The sequence below is a fragment of the Syngnathoides biaculeatus genome, chromosome 7, assembly GCF_019802595.1.
Source record: "Syngnathoides biaculeatus isolate LvHL_M chromosome 7, ASM1980259v1, whole genome shotgun sequence".
Classification (NCBI taxonomy): domain Eukaryota; kingdom Metazoa; phylum Chordata; class Actinopteri; order Syngnathiformes; family Syngnathidae; genus Syngnathoides; species Syngnathoides biaculeatus.
This window is the reverse complement of record NC_084646.1, coordinates 397816-422644: the sequence shown is the minus strand read 5'-3', so window position 1 is coordinate 422644 and position 24829 is coordinate 397816. Positions and strand designations below refer to the sequence as shown.

At 43.9% G+C, this 24829-nt stretch overlaps 1 protein-coding gene across 16 annotated transcripts in view; it reads right to left on the bottom strand.

Moving 5' to 3' along the window:
- The window catches only part of nlgn1 (neuroligin 1), a 290450-nt gene that overhangs the window by 159641 nt on the left and 105980 nt on the right, over nt 1-24829 (bottom strand). The gene's annotated exons all lie outside the window — the stretch shown is intronic.

Sequence of the window (24829 nt, the reverse complement as noted above, 5' to 3'; positions counted from 1 at the left end):
ATTTTCAAAAAGTTAATAGAGTGCATTATATTTAGATATGAGTGAAAAATTAAATAACAAATCACATTCTATAGTCGTATACAGGTACATAGAGTGATGAAAAATTTATACATATACATTTCGATACGATATTCGATGTCTTATGTTACACAGTTTTTTTTTTTTAAACTCAAACTCAGGCAAATAATGTCGACTACAAAGGCTAGTTGTGCAGCTGCCTTTAAAAGAAACATCATTCGTACCAATGATGCCGCCAACCCGGAAGTAGTGTGGCAGTCTGAAACAATGACTTCAAGTGGGTATCAAAACAGCGTGAGCTCAAACTACATACCAAATTTGTGGTCAGTCACAGTGACTTTGTGATTTAATAATTACTTTTCACAGATAATCATGAAAGATTTGGATTTTATTTTTGTTCCTTAAAAAATGTAATTGTCATTTAAAAAAAACTGCATTTTGTACGTCTTTGGGTTTTCTCTAAGTGATATTACAATTGGTTTGATGATTTGAAACCTTTGTGTGTGATAGATATGCAAAATAAAATAAATCAGGAGGGGGCAAATACTTTATAGACATGATCATGCTCTACTTATGATGTCACTGATGACTCTTAACATTATTGCTAATTTCAAAGGTGCATCATCTTGAATTACAGATTACCAAATTTGCTCAAATTTGAGTCCCCACCTTCCATCCCCTCTACTGGCCCCCTTTGCTTTTGGTGGGATGTAACTTTTTTTTAGGTCGAAGCTCGCTCCTGTGTTCATGTAGCACCTGGCTCCTGCGTTGGTGGCTGAGGCCCCCATGCTTAGTGGCGGCAGCAATGGTACAGTACATATGCCGTTCCATTTGAGATTGGTCATGGTACTTCATTTGGGCTGAGTGACTGCCCTGGGTCCTGAGGAGTAGGTAGCGTACCGCTGACTTGGTCGCCCGGGGGGAAGGGCTCGCTGGCTTGGGCACCCCTTGTGGGTGGAGGGGACCAGGTCCACCCTTCCTGAATGTGCTGGCTCAGCAACTTTGTACACTAGCTGACTAAATTGCATGTGATAAGGTGTTCATTCACTCATAAGTTCCAAAAACATGCCATAAGCTTTAAGTGCTTGTGCTGGAACCACTAATAATAGCACAGGTAATATAAAATAGCAACTCGGAAGTTTGTATACTTGTTTATACAGTATAAAAAGTATCCCACTTAATGCAACCCTATGGGGGCACAAACCAGTGCAATCTGTAGGCCGGTCCCAAGCCCGGATAAATGCAGAGGGTTGCGTCAGGAAGGGCATCCGGCGTAAAAACTGTGCCAAACAAATATGAGCGTTCATCTAAAGAATCCCATACCGGATCGGTCGTGGCCCGGGTTAACAACGCCCGCCCCCGGCACTGCTAACCTGCAGGGCGTCGGTGGAAATTCAGCTACTGTGGGTCGAAGACAAAGAAGAGGAGGAAACCGGATCCAGCGTCAGAAGAAAAAGAGGAATGCACAGAGCCTACAACTGAGTGTAGGGACTTTGAATGTTGTTATGACAGGAAAAGCACAGGAGTTGGTTGACATGATGATTAGGAGAAAGGTTGATATTCTGTGCATCCAAGAGAGCAGGTGGAAAGGTAGTAAGGCTAGAAGTTTGGGAGCAGGGTTTAAATTATTCTACCACGGAGTAGATGGGAAGAGAAATGGAGTAGGGGTTATTTTAAAGGAAGAGCTGGCTAAGAATGTCTTGGAGGTGAAAAGAGTATCAGATCGAGTGATGAGACTAAAATTTGAAATTGAGGGTGTTATGTATAATGTGGTTAGCGGCTATGCACCACAGGTAGGATGTGACCTAGAGTTGAAAGAGAAATTCTGGAAGGAACTAGATGAAGTAGTTCTGAGCATCCCAGACAGGGAGAGAGTTGTGATTGGTGCAGATTGTAATGGACATATTGGTAAAGGAAACAGGGGCGATGAAGAAGTGATGGGTAAGTACGGCATCCAGGAAAGGAACTTTGAAGGGCAGATGGTGGTGGACTTTGCAAAAAGGATGGAGATGGCTGTAGTGAACACTTATTTCCAGAAGAGGGAGGAACATATAGTGACCTACAAGAGCGGAGGTAGAACCACGCAGTAGATTATATTTTGTGCAGACGAGATGTAATCTGAAGGAGGTTACTGACTGTAAAGTAGTGGTAGGGGAGAGTGTAGCTCGACAGCATAGGATGGTAGTATGTAGGATGATTCTGGTGGTGGGTAGGAAGATTAAGAAGACAAAGGTAGAGCAGAGAACCATGTGGTGGAAGCTGAGAAAGGAAGAATGTTGTGCGACCTTCCGGAAAGAGGTGAGACAGGCTCTCGATGGACAACCGAAGCTCCTGGAAGACTGGACGACGACAGCCAAGGTGATCAGAGAGACAGGCAGGAGAGTACTTGGTGTGTCATCTGGTAGGAAAGGGGAGAAGGAGACTTGGTGGTGGAACCCCAAAATACAGGGAGTCATACAAGGAAAGAGATTAGCGAAGAAGAAGTGGGATACTGAGAGGACTGAGGAGAGGCGAAAGGAGTACATCGAGATGCGACGTAGGGCAAAGGTAGAGGTGGCAAAGGCTAAACAAGAGGCATATGAAGACATGTACACCAGGTTGGACACGAAAGAAGGAAAAAAGGATCTCTACAGGTTGGCCAGACAGAGGGATAGAGATGGGAAGGATGTGCAGAAGGTTAGGGTGATTAAGGATAGAGATGGAAATGTGTTGACTGGTGCCGGTAGTGTGCTAAATAGATGGAAAGAATACTTTGAGAAGTTGATGAATGAAGAAAATGAGAGAGAAGGAAGAGTTGAAGAGGCAAGAGTGAAGGACCAGGAAGTGGAAATGATTACTCAGGGGGAAGTCAGAAAGGCACTACAAAGGATGAAAAATGGAAAGGCAGTTGGTCCTGATGACATACCGGTAGAGGTATGGAAGCAATTTGGAGAGATGGCTGTGGAGTTTTTGACCAACTTATTCAACAGAATACTAGCGGGCAAAAAGATGCCTGAAGAATGGAGGAAAAGTGTTCTAGTTCCCATTTTTAAGAACAAAGGGGATGTTCAGAGCTGTGGGAACTATAGAGGAATAAAGTTGATGAGCCACACAATGAAGTTATGGGAAAGAGTAGTGGAGGCTAGACTCAGGACAGAAGTAAGTATCTGCGAGCAACAGTATGGTTTCATGCCTAGAAAGAGTACCACAGATGCATTATTTGCCTTGAGGATGCTTGTGGAAAAGTACAGAGAAGGTCAGAAGGAGCTGCATTGTGTCTTTGTGGATCTAGAGAAAGCCTATGACAGAGTACCAAGAGAGGAACTGTGGTACTGCATGCGTAAGTCTGGTGTGGCAGAGAAGTATGTTAAAATAGTACAGGACATGTATGATGGCAGCAGAACAATGGTGAGGTGTGCCTTGGGTGTGACAGAGGAATTTAAGGTGGAGGTGGGACTGCATCAGGGATCAGCTCTGAGCCCCTTCCTGTTTGCAGTGGTAATGGATAGGCTGACAGATGAGGTTAGACTGGAATCCCCTTGGACCATGATGTTCGCAGATGATATTGTCATATGCAGTGAAAGCAGGGAGCACGCAGAGGAACAATTGGAAAGATGGAGACATGCACTGGAAAGGAGAGGAATGAAGATTAGCCGAAGTAAAACAGAATATATGTGCGTGAATGAGAAAAGTAGAGGGGGAAGAGTGAGGCTACAGGGAGGGTGGACGACTTCAAATACTTGGAGTCAACAATACAGAGCAATGGAGAGTGTGGTCAGGAAGTGAAGAAACGGGTTCAAGCAGGTTGGAACAGCTGGCGAAAGGTGTCTGGTGTGTTATGTGACAGAAGAGTGTCTGCTAGGATGAAGGGCAAAGTTTACAAAACAGTGGTGAGGCCGGCCATGATGTACGGATTAGAGACGGTGGCACTGAAGAAACAACAGGAAGCTGAACTGGAGGTGGCAGAAATGAAGATGTTGAGGTTCTCGCTCGGAGTGACCAGGTTGGATAGGATTAGAAATGAGCTCATTCGAGGGACAGCCAAGCTGGATGTTTTGGAGATAAGATTCGAGAGAGCAGACTTCGATGGTTTGGACATGTTCAGAGGCGAGAGAGTGAGTATATTGGTAGAAGGATGCTGAGGATGGAGCTCCCAGGCAAAAGAGCGAGAGGAAGACCAAAGAGAAGGTTTATGGATGTGGTGAGGGAAGACATGAGGGCAGTTGGGGTTAGAGAGGAAGATGCAGGAGATAGGCTAAGATGGCAAAAGATGACACGCTGTGGCGACCCCTAACGGGACAAGCCGAAAGGAAAAGAAGAAGAAAAAGAAAAAGTATCCCACTTCATCACTCAAAAGTAGCACTGCCTTGCTCATTTCCCAAATCCTGTTCTAGTCCCCTTGTCTTTTCTGTCCCTCTATTTGTCCCCTAAATGCCCTTTTCTGTCCAGCTCCATTTTCAATAAACATCAGAATAATGAAAAAATAAGGGGAAAAATTAACAGAATAACTACTGTATTTCAAACTCCTCTACTGAACAGCAAAAATAGTCCAGCACAAAATGCATATACATCCACCATTTTGCCCTGCCATGAGGTTCAAGAGGAAAGGTGAAAAATACATATCCGTGACATAATTGAAGACAAAATTAATGAGTTTGGTATTTTACAAGGCGGCTTGGCGGAAAGGCTGGTAAATGTTGACCTCACAGTTCTGAGGACCTGGGTTCAATACTTGCCCCCCTGTGTGCAGTTTGCATGCTCTCCCTGTGCCTGCATGGGGTTTCTCCAGGCACTCTGATTGCCTCCCACATCCCAAAAATATGCATTAATTGGACAATCTAAAGTGCCCTTGGGTGTGATTGTGAGTGCGACTGTTGTCTGTCTCCATGTGCAATTGGCTGGCAACCAGTTCAGGGTATACCCTGCCTCCTGCCCATCGATAGCTGGTATAGGATCCAGCACTCCCGCGACCCTTGTGAGGATAAGCGGCTTGGGAAATTGATGAATGGATGGTATTTTACAAACCACCAAATAATTATGACAATGACTGATTGCTTGGTCTGGTTGACTTACTGCGAGCAATAGCTAACTGCAAATGCTACTTGTGCTTACAGCAGTGAGTGGCTGGCTGTCTTGACTATCCTCCTGATTGTATTTTTTGTTATATCTGTTGGGCAGTGGCACTTCAAATACAGTGAAGAAAATAAATGTTTGAACACTCTGCTATATTGCAAGTTCTCCCACTTAGAAATCATGGAGGGGTCTGAAATTTTCATCGTAGGTGCATGTCCACTGTGAGAGAGATCAAAATGTATGATTTTTTTAACAATTTCTTTGTGTGATACAGCTGTAAATAAGTATTTGAACACCTGAGAAAACGAATGTTAATATTTGGTACAAGAGCCTTTTTTGCAATTACAGAGGTCAAACGTTTCCTGTAGTTGTTCACCAGGTTTGAACACACTGCATTAGGAATTTTGGCCCACTCCTACACTTCCTTCTTACGGACCCACACCTTGGTTTTCCTGACTGTGTGCTTCGGGTCATTGCTATGTTGAAAGACACAGCCACGACCCATCTTCAGTGCTCTGACTGAGGGAAAGTGGTTGTTCCCCAAAATTTCACAATACATGGCTGTGGTCATCCTCTCCTTAATACAGTGCAGTCGTCCTGTCCCATGTGCAGAAAAACACTCCCAAAGCATGATGCTACCACCCACATGGATGGTGTTCTTGGGATGGAACTCATCCTTCGTCTTCCAACAAACACGGTTCGTGGAATTATGACCAAAAAGTTCAATTTTGGTCTCATCTGACCACAAAACCTTCTCTGTATCATCCAAATTGTCATTGGCAAAATTAAGATGGGCCTTGATATGTGCTGGTTTAAGCAGGGGAACCTTCCGTTTCATGCATGATTTCAAACAATGACGTCTTAGTGTATTGTCAACAGTCCCCTTGGAAACAGTAGTCCCAGCTCTTTTCAGGTCATCGACCAAGTCCTGCCGTGTCAAGTCGCTGCATAACAACAAGACGCATCAGTAATCAAATATTTGCCAAGGAGGAAAACATCAATTTATTTGACTGCTTCTATTTGGACTTTAACTTTAACATGGATTCGGTTGTATGTGAATTGTGTACCTTATGTGCTGACTTTATTTCATTGCTTTTTTTACAATCTGCAGCCCATTGGGGAACACAATATTGTGCAACCTGTGGGCCGGTCCCAAGCCCAGATGAATCCAGAGGGTTAGGGAAGGGCATCTGGCGTAAAACTGTGCCAAACATATATGAGCGTTCATCAAACAAATTCCATAACGGATAGGTTGTGGCATGGGATAAATACGCCCGCCCCCGGCACTGTAAATCTACAAGGTGTAGGTAGAAATTCAGATAATGTAGGTCGAAGGTAAAAAAAGAGGAGGAAAGCGGCTTAGTCAGCAGAAGAAGAAGAGGAATGCACAGACCCTACAGCTGTGTGTAAGGACTTTGAATGTTGAGACTATGACAGTAAAAGCTCAGGAGTTAATTGTCATGATGATTAGGAGAAAGGTTGTTATATTGTGCATCCAGAAGAGCAAGTGGAAAGTGAGTAAGGCTTGAAGTTTAGGACCAGGGTTTAAATTATTTTACCATGGAGTAGATGGGAAGAGAATTGGAGTTGGGGTTATTTTAAAGGAAGAGCTGGCTAAGAATGTATTGGAGGTGAAAAGAGTATCAGATCGAGCGATGAGGATGAAATTTGAAATTGAGGGTATTATGTATAATGTGATTAGCGGCTATACCCCACGGGTTGGATGTGACCTCGAGTTGAAAGAGAAATTATGGAAGGAAATAGACGAAGTAGTCCTGAGCATCCCAGTGAAAAAGAGAGTTATGATTTGTGCAGATTTCAATAGACATGTTGGCGAAGAAAACGGGCGATGAAGAAGTGATGGGTAAGTAAGGCATCCAGCAAAGTAACTTTGAGGGTCAGATGGTGGTGGACTTTGCAAAAAGGTCTCACTGTCATTGCCCACGTGAGCATTGAAATCCGCCATCAGAATGATGGAGTCCCCACTGGGAGCACTCTCCAGCACTTCTTCTAAAGACTCCCAAAAGGGTGGGTATTCTAAACTATTGTTTGGTGTATAGACACAAACAAACCTGCACGCGGAGGGAGGCTACGCTCTCACCCATCGGGGTAAACCCCAACGTCCAGGCCCCGAGCAGCGGTACAATAGGTTTGCCCACACCTGCTCAGCGTCTCTCACCTTGGGCAACTCCAAAGTGGAACAGAGTCCAACCCCTCTTAAGAAGAGTGGTACCAAAGAACAAGCAGTGCATAGAGGCAAGTCCAACTATGTCTAATCGGAACTTCTTGACCTCACGCACCAACTCAGGCTCTTTCCCTGCCAAAGAGGTGAAATTCCATGACCCTCAAACAAGTTTCTGTAGCCAGGGATCAGATCGCCAAGGTCCCCGCCTTTGGCCACCACCCAGCTCACATCGCATCTGACCCCTATGACCTCTCTCACAGGTGGTAAACCCATGGGAAGGGGGACCCATGTTACCCTTTTGGGCTTTCGGCCAAGCCCACCATTTGCACTTGTTATAGGGGTTTTGGAGTTCTACTTTGTCTGGTTCCTCACCTAGTACCTTTTTGCCATGGGTAACCCAACCAGGGGCGTGAAGCCCAGACAACTTAACTCCGAGGATCACCAGGACACACAAACACACCACAATAAGGTGACGCTTGAGGACGGGATTTATCACAATATTCAGTCTCAATCATGTAAAAAAAATTTGACAAGAATTGAAATAAATAAATAAATAAATGGATACGTAAATAAATAAATATATATGTATATATCCATCCATCCATTTTCTTCACCGCTTATCATCACGAAGGTATGCTGGAGCCTATCCCAGATGTCAACGGGGAGGATGCAGGGTACACCCTGAAGTGTTTGCCAGCCAATCACAGGGCACATTTGGAGAAACAGACGGACTCACAATCACACCGAGGGGCAATTTAGAGTGACCAATTAATGTTGCATGTGCTTGGAATGTGGGAGGAAACTGTAGTGCCCGGAAGAAATCCATGCAGGCACGGGGAGAACATGCAAACTCCACACAGGCGGGTCCGGGATTGAATCGGGGACCTCAGAACTGTAAAGCCAATGCTTTACCAGCTGAGCCACTGTGCCCTCAAAAAAAGTTCGACTTTATAAATCCCGATGACAAATACAAATAATGAATCTAAGTTTCCATAGGCCCCTCGCCGGAGCCAGGCCTGGAGATAGTGCTCAAAGACAAGCATCTGTACACATGGGGCTCAGCCAGGCACTGCCTGAAAGGAGAACATGGTTCCTCCTTCACATAGCGTCCCCACCTATGGGTTGGGTACAGTGTGAGCTGGGTGGTGGCCGAAAATGGGGACCTTGGTAATCCGATCCCCACCTACAGAAACTATGTCGAGGAATGTCCGATGGTGTCAAGAAGTTCTGACTAGATATGTTCAGCCCCCCCTTTTGGAGACACAGCTTGGGCTCTGGTACCAGTCCTCTTAAGAAGGGTTGGACACTTTTCCACTCTGGAATTGCCCATAATGAGAGGCGCCGGACAGGTGTGGGTACATTTATGGCCCTCTGGCTTGGCGGCTTATCTTTGGGGTTCACTCTGGTGGATGGGTGAGGGTAGCCTCACTCTGTCTTTGCGTGGTGGAGGGATGGGTCCTGACTGTTGTTAGTGCCTATGCACCAAAAACCAGTTCAGAGTACCAACCCATTTTGGAGGCCTTGGAGGGGGTGCTGGAGGGAGCTCCTGCTGGGTACTCAATTGTTCCGTGGGGTACTTCAATGCTCATGTGGGCAATGAGAGGAAGACCCGGAAGAGCAAAATTGGGAGGAATGCCTACCCCTGGATCAGAACCTGAGCGTAGTTTGTTTTGTTGAATTACTATGGATACCATTGATTGACCATAACAAAGACCATGTTCAAGCATAAGGGTGTCCATACACACCGTAGGGCACTTTCGATGATTGACTTTGTGATAGTGTCATCGGCGTTCGGCTCACATGTCTTGGAGACTCGGGTGAAGAGAGGGGTGGAGCTAACCACTGTTCACCACCTGGTGGTGAGTTGGCTCCGATTGTGGGGGAAAACTGGCATGCCCAAATGTAATATGAGGGTCTTCCAGGAACAACTGGTAGGAGTTTCAAATGCTGCCTACAGCGGCACTTCACCCATGTTTCATGGGAGGCGGGGAACTTTGAGTCAGAGTTGACTACCTTTCCAAACTGCTATTGTGGATGGGGCCAACTGGAGCTGTTCGTCCGTGCCTGTCATGGTGACAATCCCCAAAACGGTGGGTGTCACCAACGGTGAGGGATGCCGTCAAGCTGAACAAAGAGTGCTATCAGGCCTTTTTTGTCAGGCGTGGCCAGGCCACTTCCCTGTCCAATCACTCACTAATTACAAGCGGCAATCCCTGCCCCAGTCGACAACAATAGCTTTTACTGCAAATGTGAAAAGGATACTTTAATTTCCCACACCCACCAAGTTTCACCATTCCATCAGTCCATTTCAACATCTTTAACATCTCCAACTCCACCGTTTGACATCAATGAACGGGATGTGAGGCAGATATTCAAAACATAAAAGATCAACAAAGTGCCAGGCCCAGACTTTGTGTCCCCATCCTGCCTCTCTTCACACAGATCTTCAACAGGTCTCTAGAACTGTGTGAAGTATGAAAACTGCTTCAAACACTCCATCATCATACCGGTCCTAATAGAGCAGCTCTCAGGTCTTAATGACTACAGGACATCTGTGGTCATGGAAGTCCTTTGAAGTCCATGTACTGGACCACCTATCGCATCACAGGTTCCCAGCTGGACCCACTGCAGTTTGCCTATCGAGCTGACAGGTTTGTGGATGATGCCGTCACCATGGGTCTGCACATCATTCTTGAACATCTCGACAACAAGGGAACCTCCGCAAGGATCCTGTTCATGGACTTTGGCTCTCTGTTTAACACCATCATCCCTGAAATCCTCTCATTCAAGCTTCTCCAGCTCAGCGTCTCGCCTGCCATCTGCCAGTCGATATACAACTTCCTGAAGGACAGTACATGGGGGGTGAGGCTAGGGGACACCACCTCATCCATGTGCACTTTCAGCACTGGGGCATCCCAAGGTTGTATCCGATCCCCTCTGCTCTTGCTCTACGCATACGACTGCACTTCAAGGCACCTGACTGTCAAACTCCTGCATTTTGCAGATGACACCACAGTCATCGGCCTCATCAAAGATGGCGATGAGTCTGTGTATTGACAGGAATTGGCGAGACTGGAGCATTGGTGTGGCCAACACAACCTGGCATTGAACAATCTAAAGACTGTAGAAATGATTGCAGACTTCAGGAGGCATCCTTCACCATAGCGCCCCTTCACACTGTCCAATTGTCTTCTGTCAACTGTAGAGACCTTCAAGTTCTTTGAAATTCCAGTCTACGTAGAGGTATGACTGTATTAGGACCACAAGACACTCCAAAACCCAATAAAACTTTGGAACCCAAGTGCTTTCTGATGTATTTTTGTCAGACAATAATCTGACTTTTTGCCATTGGCAAGAAGTCTGAAGTATTGAGTATTTGGCGAACAAGTCCGAATTATCATTAAAGAAGACAATGAATTTTCTGATAATTCGAACGATGAACATAATTCTGAAGGGTCCCATGAAGACGGTGACTAATACGAGCCTTGTACAGGTTATCAATTTGAGACAGCTCAACAGAACACACATTCAAATTCAGACGAAATAGCTGGCAATGAAGGTGCCGAGCCTGCAGTCAGACCCAGGGAGGAAGACATACGTCGTTTTGGAAACAATGACTGGTTAGCATTTGTGAAGTTGGTCTTTTTTTTTATTTAGCCATTAATGATAAATGAAAATGGCTTCACTATCCTGAATGAATACATGAAGTTGGCGGTCTTGTTTTAAAATTATGCAAATGCCATGTATTTAGTCCAAGTTGGTATATTTTCACAAATAAGGATTTTAATGAATGAAATGTATTTAAATAGTTGTCATGTCAATTTGAGAGCAATTGCTGGTCATAAGTTGCTTCACCATAAATGTATTTTAACGTGGTAAACTGATGCCATAACCAGACAATACCCAGAACCACCCATCCCCATTTTAGTCACAATTTTCCCAAGAGGTCATGAGCAAAACCACTAAACTTTATACTGAATCCTGTAAACTGGTATCTTGTGGTTTTGTTTGCGCACTAAATGATTAAAATAGAAATATAAATGGGGTGGATGGTTGCGTGTACTGGACTTTGAGTTTCAGAAGTTTGTGAATGTGAAAAGATTTTCTTTTTTTCCCTCCATTCTGGAGAATTGTCATGTGAGTATATTTTCTTATTTTCAGGTCTATACTGCTTATAGACAGTTTGTGAGATGGTGTTGGGGAATTGTAGGCAGAAATAACCGTGTGCCTCTTCCATCCTGCTGTGTGTCTAAGATTTGTGGCAGATGGCTAAGAGTACACAGGATTTAAATGGTCTACATTCTGAATTTTTTTTGTTTTGTCTTTGTGTAAATGTTAATATATCTTTGTATATGAAGTAAACATACACCACAGAGCTAAAATCATAGCATTTTTATTGAACTGTATGCTGACATAGTGTAAAAATATGTTTCTGTCACAACATTTTCACTGAATGCTTATTCAGTCTTTCAATATGAGGTTGGAATACACGTTGCAGTATCTCTCTGCTGTTAGAAAGATATGTGTGTTCCTTTCTCATGAACAGACACTTGTTCAGTCTGGCAACTTTTGGAATGTATCAAAGATGGAGATTCAGCATCTGCTGGTTCGATGTGAACCTCTTGTGCAGAAGATGCTTCCTAAAACACCTGTAATTAATACAGAAAAATAAGGTTGAAAGTTTATAAAATGAGAAAAAATGTACAGATAAGCACAGGTTTATTTCAATCACTTTCATGGTGCACAAATTATTTTTGATAAGTTGAAAATGGGTCTCCTTGAGAGCACAATTCATTTCAATCAGCTCTTGCTTCGTACTTTGGATGAAGTGTTCAAGCAGCATATCTTGATAAAATCTCCATATGACAATGCAGTAACAAAGGAAAGAGTTTAATTCACTGATCTAATTAAATGTATTACAAATACTGTTTTCTCCCACTTAAAATCCACACGATGGTGATAACTGTCGCAGTTTTTGCTTACTCGACCAAGTTTCCCAAGGAAGTATACAATCTAATTTGCGAGTCAGAGAATGTACATTAGTTAGCTATTCTGTGAGTGATTATTCTGTCATACTGCTAGTATTAATACTACATAGTATTTTATTAAAGTTAAAAACCCTGCACACATCAGAACATAAGCTTGTAATTTGCCAGAAATACAGTACTTCCTTGTGATACTGTTTGGGATGGAGTCACAGGCATTTTTTTGTTTACATTTTGCATAGCTGTCATTACATTTTTCAATAATAAAAGGTTTGTATACAATATTATCCCAGTTTTTCTAGTTGAGAATGGTCATGGTTTGCTGTAGAAGAACGACAGATGCTGCTTTCACTCAACCATGTCAAGAATGTTCAAAGTTTTCAGAAAACAAAATATGATCAACATACCTCCACAACTTGTCTTTTAACAAAACCTCTTTGCAGTTTTTACTTTCTGTGGGGTATGGGGTTCTGAGCTTGTCGGACTGTGTCCAGGTTCAGCGACTGATCCAAGTTCACTTTGGTGCCTTTGGCAACACTGATCTGTTCACAGGTGTCAAAACTGGCTGTAGGCACTGATCCAGGTTTTAACATTTAAAACCCATCTCAAACATGAGTCCAACAGTAAAAAAGTCCGGGGTGAAATGTTCACTGCATATGACAGACTGCTGACTCAGTTTGGAAAAAATAGCTCTCGTTTGCACAAACCTGACCCACTGTTTTCTGAGGCTGGGGCCTTTGGGATAATAATGTAAACTGTGACCAGGATAATTCTAATTGCGAGAAAACTGAACCACACACTTCTCCACCATTGTTACGGATTGATTTTAGTTTACAATCAATGAGGATTTCTCGAAACTGGTTTTTCCTCGGCCTCAACAAGCGGTGAGCTGCGAGCAAAAGCTAGTTACACAACAACAGGTTGCCTCATTGTGACGTCAGAGGTTAGCCACACAAAAGGGGGTGGTTGTCTGGTATGAGAAACTAGGTCAAAGTTCTCGAACTTTAATTCATAAATACTGATATTTTTCGGTAAAAACATCAAACAAGATATGCATTTTATGGTACAGTTGAACATATTTCCGTCTAGATAAGATAACTTGTGCTCAAAAATTGACTTTAGATACACTTTAATTGACTTACAAATGCCCTGATGTCATTGCTTAAATAAATTGTCTAACTGTGAATGACTTATTCAAAAAGATACAAAATAAAAAACACCAATTCAACCATGAGCTGGAGAAAAAAAAGATGTCACTCGATAAGTTCTTAAGAAGTCAGCCAATTGCAAATATGTAACTAGTATAAGCTCAGTTATTCAAAAGATAAAATTTTCTGATAGTTTAAGGGAATACTCTCCCCAAAATTATAGGAATGGGAGCACACATGAAAAGTTTGTAGATGAGGGTTCAGTGTTTCTTTTGATGCCTGAATTTTCCACAGATTTCACCAAGAAACATCTATAAATTGGAAAAGTATTATCGAAATTCCTCTCTCGCGCCGACATTCCAACGAGCCCGGCCAGAAAACTGACAGCCAATCAGCGTTTGCCACGCCTGCAGTGCTTGCTGTTGTGACACCCCATTGTTCTTGAATATGTTTCACTGAACAGAGAACATCCACTATCTGGCATTTCGGGGCTGATTTTTGTGAAAAAAAAATTACAAAAAAACAAAACAAAAACTTGACCCAATTGCAGGACTCTGAGGCAAAGGCAATGGTGTTGAGAAAGGTTTTATTCGTAACTGATATACAGTTTAAATAGTCCGAGAAGGCTTAGACACAAACACGTGAGGCTACAGGCAAGGTCCAAAAACATTAAGCAAGGGCCGATGACTATGGGGCAACTCTAGGAAAAATTAACAAAAACGTAACAAGACTACAAAGGCACAGATACGCTGTGACAAATTCATGCTATGCAAAGCTTGCGAATTTACGCACTATAGTGGAGAATCTAACATGCAGTAATGCAACACAACAAATTGGCGAAGCCGATGACACATTCAAGGCTTAAATAACTGCTCTAAGCAGTGTCCAATGCAGATCAGCTGTGTGACAGCTGCCAGAGGCGTTAGTGCCCAGGTCAATGGATTGGCCATGCCCCTCGCAGGCAGCACCGCCCAAGGCACTGGCTTGGCCATGCCCTTGACATACCGAGTGAAGCAATGCAATGTAAGTTTGTGAAATGCACATTGCAAATCGAAAGACTGCATCAAATTGGCAAGAGAAACTAACTGAGAATGGGGCTAACTAAAATCAGGTTTTAGAATCCATCCATCTGTTCATCCATCTTCTACCGGTTTTTCAGGTCGGGTCACGGGGAGCAGTAGCTTTAGCAGGGAAACCCAGACTTCCCTTTCCTCAGCTACTTCATCCAACTCTTCAGGAGGGATGCTAAGGCCTTTCCAGGGGAGCCGAGACATATAGTCTCCCCATCATGTCCTGGGTCATCCCCAGGGTCTCTTTCTAGTGGGACGTGCCTAGAACACCTCACCAGGGAGGTGTCCGGGAGGCATCTAGATCAGATGCCCCAGCAACCTCATCTGGCTCCTCTCAATCAGGAGGAACAGAGGATCGACACAGAGTCCCTCCGGGATGTCCGAGCTTCCCACCCAATCTCCAAGGGTGAGGCCGGACACCCTGCAAAAGGAACTCATTTCTGCTGCTTGTGTGAGGGATCTTGTTTTTTTTTGGTCATGACCGAAATCTCGTGAATGTAGGTGAGGGTAGGAATGTAGATCGACTGGTAATTTGTGAGCTTCGCCTTTCGACTTAGCTCCCTCTTTATCAAATCGGATCGATACAATCACTGCAGGTGCTGCACTGATCTGCCCGTTTGTCTCTTGCTCCATTCTTCCCTCACTCATAAACAAAACTCAAGATACTTGAACTCCTCTGTTTGGGGCAGGATCTCACGAATCTATGCTCCCAAGCCAACATAATGGATGAACTTCAGCTTCTGATCAAGACTTGGAAAGACGTGGGACGTTCTGCTCCCCTGTGCTTCACGGAGACTTGGCTTTGTGCTATGACACTACCCAGCTTTCATCTATTTCGAGTGGGCTGCATATCGGAGGTAGTACAGAAATCGAAAGGCCGTGGAATATGCTTTTATATCAATGAGAAATTGCGCACAGACGTTTCACAGTTCAGCACACACTGCAGCTCGCTTTGGAGTCGTTGTTCTTGAACTGTATGCCATTGTATTCGGCGGGTGAATTTGCCTCTTTCATTCTCGCAGATGTTCACATTCTGCCCCAAGGTAGCATGAACACAGCACTGCTAATGCGTGCTGAGCAGGTAAACGAGATTGAGAAAAAAAAACAGATTCACCGCTCATTATCCTAGATAGGCATCCTGCACTTTCTACTTTGGCTTCAGACCGGACCTTTCCCACTCGGAAAAGAGAAAATCTCATCCAGTTTAACCACTTTTTCTTCGATTATTCATATAATCAAACATTCATTGCATCTTAAAACAGCATTTCTTTTTTAACTTTCTCCATTAATATCAAAAGTAAACATAAGCAGCATGTCTAGCTCGTCTTTGCTCACTGATGGGCTGCGTAAGTAATGTAACATTTGTAATTATGAGTGTATGGTTGTTGTTGGAGAAAGTTCTGTGTGGTGCCTAAAGAAACCGGTGGCTTACTCTTTTCATATTTTACAGTACGCATTTGAATTGTGCCATTGGATGTAACAACTAGTCATCCCTCACTCATTGAATCACATTGCAAAATGCCACAAACTGAATAGCTGTATGTTATACTTTCAATTTGCATTGGATTTGTTTTTTTTGTTTTTGCGAGCAATGCAGAATATCTGTCCATGCCGCGATTGACAAAGACAGCCTCGCGATCAATGCATTGAGCATCCCTGCTCTAGACCATTGTTACACATCCATCAAAAACGCATATTGTGCAATCCCCCGCGCACCCATTGGCTCCTTCGATCACTGCTTGTTGTACTTAATACTTACATTCAGGCAAAAACTAAAGTGCACAAAGACTTTGGTAAAATCCGTTAAAAAGTGGACCAATGAGGCAAAATTACAACTTCAAAGCTTCTTCGACTTCACAGACGAGTGTCTTGGAAAATTCTGCAAGCAGCCTATATCAATTAACAGATACTGTTAAAACGTATGGCAATATCTGTGAAGAGTGTGTGTGTACCAACAAAAACTTTTCACATGTTCAATAATAGCGCCCTGTTGTTTAGAGCCAGACTTAGGCAACTCCGCCAGGCTAAAGAGGTTGCATGGGCCCTCTACAAAAGCACTAGAAACCAACTGACTAAAGAAATTAACACTGCAAAGAGGGACTATGCAGCTAAACTGGAAAAAACATATTGGCGCTCATTACTCCAAATCAGTCTGGCACGGATTACAATCGCTCACTAATGACAACCGATGCCGCCCCGCCCCCAGTATAAAACAATAGCAGGCTAACCGACGACCTCAATAGCATTTCCTGCAGATTTGAAAAACACACTTTCACACCACACACCCACCAAGCAGTACCACAAGCCGCAACACCTTCCACTCCACCGTTCATGAAAGTAACATTGGGCAGCTCTTCATACAACAAAAGATCAAAAACCGACAGACCGCAACCCTGTGTCCCCTTCCTGCCTTAAAGTCTGTCCTGGCCAATGTGCTCCTTTTTTCACAAAGATCTTCAAAAGGTGTGTAGAAATGTATGAAGCACCAACCTGCTCAAACACTCAACCATCATAGTGGTCCCCAAAAAAGCAGCAGTCTCGGGTCTTAATGATGACAGGCCTGTTGCCTTGAAATCTGCGGTCATGAAGTCCGTTCAACACCTTGTGCTGGACTACCACAAGAGCGTCACAGGTCCACAGCTGGACGCACTGCAGTTTGCCCATCGAGCTAACAGGTCTGCAGATGATGCCGTCAACATGGGTCTGAACGTCACCCTTGCACATTTCGACAACGAGGGAACCTATGCAAGGATCCTGTTTGTGGGAAATGGAAATGGTGAGCCTGGAGCTTTGGTGTGGCCAACGCAACCTCCTGTTGAATACTCTGAAGACTGGAGTGATAATTGCGGACTTCAGGAGGCATCCTTCACCACATCTGCCCCTGACGCTGTACAACTGTCTTTTGTCAACCGTCGAGAGCTATAAACAGGTATCGTGTTGTTGTAGACCTGCTCTGGATCTAGTTCAAGTGACGTGCAAGTCTTCAATAATTGGTAGAGCACTACCAACAATCCGTTAAGCGTTTTTGATTGTCTGTTGCAGTTGGAGTTTGTCCTTTTTTGTGGCAACCTCAAAGTAGACTGTGATGGAGGTACACAGTACTGATTGGATGACTGCTTTGTACAACTTTTTCAGGAGCACTTGTGACAGGCTGTGCTTCCTTAGAAGCCGCAAGAAGTATATCCCCTGCTGGGATTTTTTAGGATGGAGTTGATGTTTGTCTCCCACTTCAGGTTCTGTGGGACTGTAATTCCCAAAACTTGAAGGTCTCGAGGGTTGACAAGAGAGTTGGACAGCATCAGGGGCAGATGTGGTGAAGGATGCCTCCTGAAGTCCACTATCATCTCTACAGTCTTTAGAGTGTTTAATGCCAAGTTCTGTTGGCCACAACAAAGCTCCAGGCTCGCCACTTACGGTCGATACGCAGACTTTTCACCGTCTTTAACTGTTCTACATGAAGAATATTCTGCATCTTGCACATCTGAGACTCCTTTCAGGAATCGTTCCTATTAACTCAATGCCTCTTGTTCTTTGTTTATGTTAGTTTATTCGTTGTTCTAATGCCGTACCAGGGCCACACCAACTGAGCTTTCCAATGGCGTCAAGTGGCTATCAAAACAACGTGAGTTCAAACTATGTAGAAACAAGGGTAATGGCCACATAAAAAAAAAAGCGACAATTTCAATTGTGTGCACTCTCCCTTATTTTCATTTTTTTAATGTGCCCATGACGCTCGTATTAAGTAATTTGAGCTCACGTTGTTTTAATACCCACCTGAAGCCATTGAGGTGAGCTATCATTGTTTCAGACTGCAGCGCTACTTTCGGGTTGGTGGCGTCATTGGCATGAAAGTCCACATTTCTTTTAAAAGCAGCTGCTCAACTAGCCGTTGTGGTCGACATTTTTTTGTCTTGGTTTAAGTTAAAACAAACTCACGGGCAGTCGTTTCTGATTTTTGGTACAGGAGCAACAAACATGCTACGCTAACGATGAAAATACACGGTCACCGAGGAGGTCATAGAGTTCAGGTTGGGGACACACATTACCGTCATAAATATAAATGTGTAACATAAGACATCAAATATCGTATCGAAATGTGTGTATACATACATACATATATATATATATATATATATATATATATATATATATATATACAAACTGGACACCTTCTGCCAGCTGTTCCAACCTGCTTGGACCCATTTCTTCACTTCCTTACCACACTCAAGTATTTGAAGTCATTCACCCTCGCTATCTCTTTTTCCTGGGGCCTCAACTTTCCCCTTTCACGCCTCTCATTCATACATGTATATTCCGTTTTACTTCAGCTAATCTTTCTTTTCTCTCCTCTCCTTTCCAGTGCATTTTTATTTTTTCTTCCACCTGGTTCCTGCATTCACTGCATCATCAGTCATCTGAGAACATAATTTTCCAAGGGGGATTCCAGTCTAACATCATCTGTCAGACTATCCATGACCTCTGCAAACAGATAGGGGCACAGAGCTGAACCTTGATGTAGTCTCACCTCCACTTTAAATTATTCTGTCACACCTACGGTATAGCCCACCATTGTTCTGCTGCCCTCATACATCTCCTGTACTATTCTAGCATATTTGTCTGCCACACCAGACATACGTATGCAGTACCGCAATTCCTCTCTCGGTACTCTGTCAAAGGTTCTCTCTAAATCCACAAAGCTCTTTCTGACTTTTCCTTTATTATGAATGAATCCTCAAGAGAAATAATGCATCTGTGGGACTCTTTCTAGTCATGAAACCATACTGTGACTTGCAGTAACTTCTGTCCTGCGTCTAGCCTCCACTACTCTTTTCCATAACTTCATTGTGTGGCTCATCAACTTTATTCCTCTATAGTTCCCACAGCTCTGCAAAAATGGCTTTGTTCTTAAAAATAGGAACTCATAGACTTTTTCTCTATTTTTCAGGCATCTTCTCGCCTGCTAGTATTCTGTGAAATAAGTTGGTCAAAACTCCACAGCCACCTCTCCAAATTGCTTCCATACCTCCACAGGTTCATCAGGACCAACCACCTTTCCATTTATCATCCTCTTTAGTGCCTTTCTAACTTCCCCCATACTAATCATTGCCACTTGCCTCTTCTACTCTTCATTCTCTCTCATTTATTCATTCATCAACTTCTGGAACTCTTCTTTCTATCTATTTAGCACACGACTTGCACCAGTCAACACATTTCCATCTCAATCCTTAATCACCCTGACTTGCTGCACATCCTTCCTATCTCTATCCCTCTGTGTGGTCAACTTGTTGTGATCCTTTTCTCCTTTTGTGTCCAACCTGGTGTACAGGTCGTCATATGCCTCTTGTTTAAGCTTTGGCAACTCTACCTCTCCTTAGTCCTCTCAGTGTTCCACTTTTTTTCACTAACCTCGTTCCTTGTATGACTTGACTTCCTGTATTTTGAGGTTCCACTACCAAGTCTCCTTCTCCCCTTGTCTTACCAGAAGACACACCAAGTACTGTCCTTCCTGTCCCTCTGATCACCTTGGCTGTATTAGTTCAGTCTTCCGGAAGCTCCTCCAGTCCATCGAGAGCCTGTCTCACCTCTTTCCAAAAGGCCACACGACATTCTTCCTTTCTCAGCTTCCTCCAAATGGTTCTCTGCTCCACCTTTGTCTTCATAATCTTTCTCTCCACCACCAGAGTCATCCTATACACCGCCATCCTATAGTGTCGAGCTTCACTCTCCACTACCTGACAGTCAGTAACCTCCTTTAGATGACATCATCTGCATATAACCTGTGTGCTTCTACCTCCGCTTTTGTAGGTCACTATATGTTCATCGCTGCCATTTCCATCCTTTTTGCAAAGTCCACCACCATATGTCCCTCAAAGTTCCTTTTTTGGATGCCATACTTACCCATCATTTCTTCAACGCCCCTGTTTCCTTCACCAACATGTCCATTACAATCTACACCAATCACGACTCTGTGTCTGGGATGCTCAGAACTACTTCATCGAGTTCCTTCCAGAATTTCTCTTTCAACTCTCAATCACATCCTACCTGTGGGATATAGGCACTAATCACATTATACATAACACCCAGAATTTCAATTTTCAGCCTCATCACTTAATCTGATACTCTTTTCACCTCCAAGACGTTTTTAACCAGCTCTTCCTTTGAAATAACCCTTACGACATATCTCTTCCCATCTACTCCATGGTAAAATAATTTAAACCTGCCCCTAAACTTGTAGCCTGACTAATTTTCCACAAGCTCTCTGGGATTCACAATATATCAACCTTTCTCCTAATCATCATGTCAATCAACTCCTGAGCTTTTCCTGTCATAGTCCCAAAATTCAAACTCCCTCCACTCGGTTCTAGGCTCTGTGCATTCCTCTTCTTCTTCTGCCGACAAATCCACTTTTCTCCTCTTCTTTGTCTCTGACCCACAGTAGGTTACAGTCCAGCTTACAGTTCAAGAACAACGACTCCAAAAGTAGGCTGCAGCATTTGCTGAGCTCTGAAGCGTCCATGCACCATTTTGCATTGATATAGGAGCATATTCCACCATCTTCCAATTTCTGTGCTAGATGAATGACAGCTAGCATAACAACTCCATCTGAAAGGTGTCCACAAAGCCAAGACTCCATGAAGCACAGGGTGGCAGAACTTCCAAAGTCTTTGCAGGTCTTGATCTGACATTGAAGTTCATCTATTTCGTTGATTAGGGATCATAGATCCGTGAGATGAATTGACGGACACGTCAGTCTGTGTCCCCTCCAGCTGAGTTGAATTTGTGCAGGAATTGGGAGCCTCTGCACCGTCTTGAACGCAATGCTTCGTAGAGAGTGCATATCAGTAACTCCAGGAAAAGTTTCAGCGAATTGACGAGTTGTTGAAGAAAAAGTCCAGAGAAAACTCTCTGATGGTTAGCAAGTCATCTCTTCTGTATTGAGGCCCGAGACGTAAACAATACCAGGGGGCACATAACAAAGGCACCTGCACTGGTTGGCTGCCATCTTGTTGCCATGTTGCCACATCTTCAATCCACTCCAGTGAGAGTCAGCAATCACATCATCATAAAGACAACAGAACCACATCATCTGCAAAAAGCAGAACGATAAAAATGTGGCCATCAAACCGGACCCCCTCTGTGCCTCTGACACTGGTCATACAAGGACCAAACAGCCTGTATCAGCATCTTTGATACTCCATACCCCCACAGGACACCCCGAGGGACACGGTTGAATGTAGATAATGGACCTTTCCGACATGTCAATCACTCATACAATAACAGCTAATCAGATAGCCGGATTGTCTTTACCCCTGGCTTGTCCCGCCCCTCCCGCAACCATGTCCCACAAACAACACTGTTTGTCGGTAGGGTGCGTTTTGAAAAGTTAATGTTAGGAGGTAAATGGTCCTCAGATGCGCTTGGGGAACATGCAATTCTGACAAAAGATATCCTGCTAGGTTACAAGGGGCTCGGTTGATTAATTTTCCAAAGCCTAAAACACAGTTGGCGAAGTGTCTCCGATGGATTAAAGCTTGTGGAAGACCTCACGTACAACTCAGTGTGAAAAATATCAACAAACACAGGGCTGTGTGTTCGAAGGTAAGTGAGGGAGAAATATCTTCTCTGAGTTTGATTTCATTATTATCAGTGCTTTATTGCAAGAGAACTTTCACTTTGTTAGTGCAACACTGACTTCCTGAATGACGTGTGTAAAGTTTTATGTCAACGAGTCGGGTTTGTGATCCGTAAATGCGCGATGTCATGCGAGAGAAATGTCCATTTGCTTTTTTGTCTCACATTGGACTTTTCAGACTTTCCATTATGAGCCAAGTCAAATGAATACACCCACTTACTTATAAAGACTACAATGATGTTACTCGTGATCTTACCAAGAAAAGTACTCACCCTACTTTACATGTATGATTCCACTATTTTATCCTATTGGAGTTCTATATGAAGTTTGTGAGGCGCAAACCTTTTAAGCATCGATCGCCAACATTTAGCTGTAACTCTCACATTGCGTCCTGCTCCGTCCAAAATCTTAATTCCATGAACATATCCTTCCGTGAAATAGTTGAGACCTCTCTGAAGAACCCTCTTGGACAAGTCTGGCGCATTAGGCAAAAAAACATACCGCAACTTTACCCGGAATACGTGATAGAGAATCCACCTTAAACATATATTGTTCACTCGCCATTTTGGAAGATTGTGGGCAACTGTTGCTAAGGGGGGAGCTGAAGATCGCCAGTCGGAAAGGTCCTTTCTTCTCTAAGTCCACAAAATCCATATAAACTGGTTGGGTGAACTCCCATGCACCCTTGAAGACCCTACCAAGTGTGTAAATTTGGTTCACTGTTCCACGGCCAGGGCAAAAACTACACTATTCCTCCTGAATCTAAGATTCGACTTCCTGAAGGAGCCTCCTCTTCAGCACCCTTGGAGAGACTTTACCAGAAAGGCTGAGGAGCGTGATCCCCCTGTAGTTTGAGGACACCCTCCAGTCCCCTTTTTTTAAAAAGGGTAGAACCACCCCAGTCTGCCAATCCAGAGGCACTGTGCTTGCTGTCCATGTGATGTTTCAGAGGCGTGCCAACCAGAACTGCCCCAGAAAATCCAGAGCCTTTAGGAATTATGGACATCCACTCCCAGGGCATTGCCAGGAATAGCTTTTCAACCACCTCGGTGACCTCAACCCTAGAGTTAGGAGAACCCACCTCAGAGAACCCAAACTATGCTTCCCCGTGGGAAGATGTGTTGATGATGCACTGCTTTCCCCTCCTGAGACACCAGATGGTGGACCAGAATTTCCTCAAATCCGTCCAGAAGTCTTTCTCCGTGGTCTCACCCCACTCCTCTCAGGCCCAAGTTTTTGCTTCATTGACCACCAAAGCTGCATTAGCTGCCCCACAAGTCCAATAAGCCAAAAATGCCTGATAGGACTCCTTTGTCAGCTTGATGACATCCCTCACCATTGGTATCCAGCCATAGGTTCAGGGACTGCCATCCCAACAGGCACCAAACACCTTACGGCCACAACTCCAGTCGGCCGCCTCAGCAATTGAGCCACAAACATAGTCCACTCGGACTCAATGTCTCCATCTCCCACGGAACATGAGCAGATTGGAAATTGAAACATTTCTGACGGGGCATTCTCCCAGCCATTCCCAGCAGACCCTTTTGACACCTTTGGGCCTGCCAGATGGGACTGGCATCTTCCCCCACCAAAGGAACTAACTCACCACAAGGTGTTGATCAGTTGACAGCAGAGCCACCGTGCTGCCTCAAAATGCAGTATATATGAAAAATAAAAATAAACAAAGTACAATTAAAACGGTGGAAAAAGTGGAAGAATTGTCATTAAAATTGGAAATACTCCAAAAAGCTTGAGAAAAAGGAAGAGTTTTTCACCTGGATTTAAAACATTCACATTTGTGGCTGATGTCACCTCTGTTGGCAACTTATTCCATTTCTGTGAAGCGTGATAGCTAAATGCAGTTTCACCATGTTTGCTCTGGCCTCTGCGCTCCACTATTTGACCTGAGTCAGTCGATATCAGAGCTCTACTGGGATTGTATTCCATAAGCATTTCTTTCATGTAGTCAGGAGTTAAACCATTGGGGACTTAAACTTTAAAATCAATTCTCAAGGTGACTGGAAGGCAGTGTAAGGACTTTGGAATTTCAGTTATATGCTCTGACCTCTTTGTTCTGGTCAGAACACGAGCTGCTGCATTCTGAATGAGCTGCAGCTGTTTAATGCTCTTTTTGGGGAGTCCAATCAAAAAACCATTTTAGTAGTCGAGTCTACTTGAGGTAAAAGCATGGATGAGGTTTTCCTGGTCAGCTTGGCACATACAAGCCTTCACTCTAGATTTGTTGTTCAAAAAGAGAGTCCAGGTGTTTACTAACAGCAATTCTCATTTCTTTATTGTCAAAAACAATTGTGTCAGTTCTGTTGAGGTTTAGTGGCATCAGCTGGAAAGCGTTGGCTTCACAGTTCTGAGGACCCGGGTTCAGTCCCAGACCTGCCTGCGTGGGTTTATCCCGAGCACTCCATTTTCCTCCCACATCCCAAAAACATGCAACCTTAATTGGACACTCTAAATTGCTCCTAGGTGTGATTGTGAGTGTGGCTGTTTGTTTCTATGTGTCCTGCTATTGGTTGGCAATCAGTTCAGGGCATACCCCGCTGACAGCTGGGATAGGCTCCAGCACTCCCCTGCGACCCTTGTAAGGATAAGTGGCTAAGAAGATGATGGATGGATAGATGGATGGATGGGAGAACATGTTGACTCATCCAGTTATTTATCTGCTTTAGACTGACCCTTCAGGGATCCCATAGGTCAGTGCCATTTGTTGAGATAGAGCACTT